The 4,253-nt window shown below is 36.5% G+C and overlaps 1 pseudogene; it reads left to right on the top strand.

The window, feature by feature from the left end:
* Positions 1-655: 655 nt before the first annotated feature.
* Positions 656-1,369, top strand: LOC125613169 (annotated as a pseudogene).
* Positions 1,370-4,253: the final 2,884 nt, after the last annotated feature.

Raw genomic sequence — 4,253 nt, 5'->3', positions numbered from 1 at the left:
ACTACGATTTCAGTCTTAGATTTTCTAATGCTTATTTTGGGATCTATCTTGTGATCAATTCTGGAGAATATTCCATGAGCATTTGAGAAGAATTTGTGTTCTGCTACTATTGGGTGAGAAGTTGGATATGTGTCCAATAGGACCATTGGGTCAAAAACAAGTTTAAGATGATGATTCCTTTTTTATTTTATGTCCATTGCTGAAAGAGGGGTATTGAAGTCCTCTACTATTTTGTATTTTCATCTATTTTTTCCTTCAAATTTATTAAAGTTCATTTTATATATACTTAGGTGCTCTAATATTGGGTGCTTCTATATATACCATAATTAGATCCACTTGATGAATTGACCCTTTTATCATTATGTTCTGATAATCTTTGTCTGTTTCTATAATTTTTAACTTAAACTTTATTTTCTATGATGCAAGAATAATCATTTCTGCTCTTTTGGTTTCCATTTTCATAGGATGTCTTTTTCTGTTCTTTGACTTTCAGGCAGTGAAAGTGAAAGACTCTTACTTATCTCAAAAATATTTCTCTTCTGCCAAGAAATTTTCTGCTTGTCGTATTAAAACTCCATTATAGCTCTTTTCTAACTGGAACCATGAAGAATATTGAAAAGAAAGAAAGAACCTTCTTCTTTTTTTTCTTTCTGTGCTAGAAAGCCTTATGAGAAAGTGAAGGAATTTCACGGACAGAAAGGGAAAGTGCCTGAGAATGAAGTTTGCCCAAAAGATGCTTCTGAAGGGAAGGATTGAGTTTATCTATGAAAAAATCAAGCACTAGCACAAGAAATATAGACAGATGTATAGAACTGAGATTTGCATGGCTAGGACGGCAAGAAAAACTGGCAACTTCCATGTGCTTACAAAACCCAAATTGGCATCTGTCATCAGGATCAGCGCGGTATCAGTGGTGTGAGCCCAGAGGTCTGTAATTATTTACGGCTTCTTTCCCTTCACCAGATCTTCATCGGAACTTTTGTTAAACTCAAATTTCCAATTAACATGCCAACGATTGTGGAACCATGTAAACCATGTATTGCATGCCCCCGCCCCCCCAAACACTGAAGGTAGTGAATTAACCAATCAACAAATGTGGATATGACAAAAATCAATAAAAAACAAATCGACTTGATATATAACACTTTGATTGCTTGATCTCTTGGTAAATATAGCATCGTCTGCATGGAGGATCTGATTCATGAGATCTACAATGTTGGAAAACACTTCAAAGAAGTCAATAACTTCCTGTGGCCCTTCAAATTATCTTCTCCATGAGATGAAGGAAAAGATTATCCATTTTGTAGAAGGTGAAGATGCTGTCAATAGGGAAGACTAGACCAACAGACCTTATAGAAGAATGAGCTAAGGTAAATTCCATGGTATTTTTGTAAGCTGGTCAGTTAATATATAGTACCTGCTCTTAAAAAACAAAGCAAAAAACCCCCCAAAACTCCATCATGCTATTTGCTTAATTTCTTTTGTTACTTTTTGGATCCTTTTAGAATTTGATTGTAGTATGTCTTGATGTAATCTTGTTTGGGTTTAATTTGATCTGAGAACTTGGACCTTCTTGTACCTGGACACATATTTTATCCAAATTTGAAATGTTTTCTGTTATTCCTTATTTAAGTTTTGTGTACTCTCTCTTCTTTTTAAAATGAGATGATTTAAAAAATTGCTTTGGGGGTGTTGTCCCACAAGTCCTGTGAACTTTCTTCATTCCTTTTCATTTTTGTGTCTTTCTCTGATTGCATACCTTTAAATAACCTGTAATTAAATTTAGAGATCCTTCTGCTTCATCAATTCTGCTATAGATACTTTCTATTGCATTCTTCATTTTGTTCATTATACTTTTCAGTTCCAGACTTTGTTTTATTTTAAAAATCACTATCTGTTAAATTTCTCATTCTGATCATTTATTGTTTTCTGTATTTCATTGGATAGTTTCCCTGCTTTTTTCTTGAGTTTTTTTTTGGCTTCCCTGAAACAACAATTTAAAATTCTTTGCCAGGCAGTTCATGCACATTCATTTCTTTAGGGTCTAGTCATTGGCACTTTGTCTCTTTAATGTCATGTTTCTCTGATTCTTCTTGAGCCTTGCCGCCATTTATCAGTGTCTGCACATTTGAAGAAATGCTTATTTCAGTCTTTCCAGACTAACTTTGCTTGGGAAAAGTCTTCAATAGCCCATCCAGAGCCTAGGCAGGGTATCTCTCATGGTTCACAGTTGGTCTTGCTGCTGACATTCTTGGATTGGATTGGCATGGAGTTTGGATCCACTTGGGTGGGGTCTGTTAATTGGATCTTCTGGGTAGACCTGGAACTTCTATCCTTGGATACTGGCCCAAAACTTGTCCTAAGGAGCTGGCCTAGCACTGGGGCAGGTCAGAGGACTAGGACAACCAGGGTTGATTCTGTGGTAGGCCTGAAGCCCAGGATCAGTGGGATTGACTGGTGCTGGTGGGGGGGATTGAATGCCTGGGGCCACTAATGCCAAGTTAGTGGTCAGGAAGGAGCAAAGCTTCGGGATACTGGACAGCCTGGTAGTGTCGTGTTCCTGTAGTTTGGGGCTGCTAAGGGCAGGCAGTGGGGGTATTTGGAACCTGGAGTTTCTGAAGTTGGCACTGTAGTGCTGTGGATCAGAGTCTGCTGCTTAGACCTAAACTGTGAGGCTTTGGGAATGTGGCTTGGCACCAGAATGGGTGTAGAGGCTCAATCCACAGGTGCTATCCTGACATCTGGGGCTATAGGTTTGCCTGATGCTGGGTTTTACTGTGGTGAGCCTGGTGCTAGGGTTGGGGAAATGCTGATGTGAATAATGTATAACTTCTTCTTACCCTCTTCAATGCACCTTCTCTTATTTCCATGTTACATCCATCCGTTATGATCTCTCACCTCGTGCCCTTAGCTTTTGCAAAGGTGTTTTCATCTGTGGATATTTGTCCAAATTGAAGTTTTTCTGGAAGATGATCACTAGTTAGTTCTATTCTGTCATCTTGCTCCACCCCTAACTAGACCATATAAACTAATATGTGATTGCTTAAACTAAAATGGTAACATTCACTGTCTAAAAGTATGTTAAATTTCAGAATTTGCTGAAGAAAATTTATTTATTATATTTGCTGTCTCATTTTCCACTATCTACTCACACAACTAGTATAAAAACAGTGAGGTGACAGAAAAATATTTTTGAGATAAATAAGAGTCAGTGTGGTTGTTTTCAGAGTTAAAGTGCAGTTTGAATTTGTCTTTTTCAAATTCAAGTACATGATGAATTACACTGATTGCATTTTCATGAAGATACCTGTGTTCAAAAAGATGGCCTCACAGGAGTTATAAAATGCTGTACTTGAATGGCGTTGAAGAAAAATAAAATACAATTATTTGGAAACTGATATGTTCAGAGGCTTAGAATATATTTGGTTTTAAAGGCCCTAACCCACTCTAATTCTTCATCAAGGAAAATCAATCACAGGATGAGAACATGAATTAGATATCCCTAAATGTCATAACATTTATATATTGGATTTTATTTTTACTTCATTAAGAAACCAAATAGGACTGTAATTAAGGAAAATGGTAGCATATGGTAGAGAGTCTGTTTATGGTTTTCCCAACTTTATACACCATTAGAAATTCTGTTCTGTGAAGGACAAGCCAAGTGAACTATATGCATAATGGATTAGACTTCATTTTTAAATCACAGGGAAATCTACTTTTATTTAATTTGAAGTCTGTTACACAACTTTGAAATTGAGTGCCCTAAAATTTCCCATGAAATTTGAGGGAGGCTGAAAATGAATGAGGGGGGCAAGGGCTTGAAAATTCCCGTAACAATATTATCTAGTTTTATAGACCTCCTTAGAGTAGTTGTATCTTGAAATTATATTTTTATAACTTCTGTAACAGCAAATTAATCTCTCCGTTCAGGGGAATGATTCAATAAAATTGTCTGAATACTTATTGTGTGCCAGGTGTGGGAAAAACTCTGAACAAACAGAAACAAAAGAGTTGATAGGAATCTTCATCGGGTAGGCTGGGACACAAGATAAGTGAACTAATATTTATAATAGCTTGTGACAAATGCTATCTGATCAAAGAAGTGTGATTGGGAGACAGACCAACATATTCTGAAAGTCACTCTGGATTATTCACAAATTTTCAGAACCCAACTTTACTTTTCCTTCTCCCATCCTACTTTTCTGATTTACCTACATACCTACATTTTTTTTTCTTACAAATATGTAAGG

This window comes from Marmota marmota, unplaced genomic scaffold (genome assembly GCF_001458135.2).
Source record: "Marmota marmota marmota unplaced genomic scaffold, marMar, whole genome shotgun sequence".
Taxonomy (NCBI): domain Eukaryota; kingdom Metazoa; phylum Chordata; class Mammalia; order Rodentia; family Sciuridae; genus Marmota; species Marmota marmota.
Note: the sequence above shows the minus strand (reverse complement) of the source record. Positions and strands in the feature narration are given on the sequence as shown.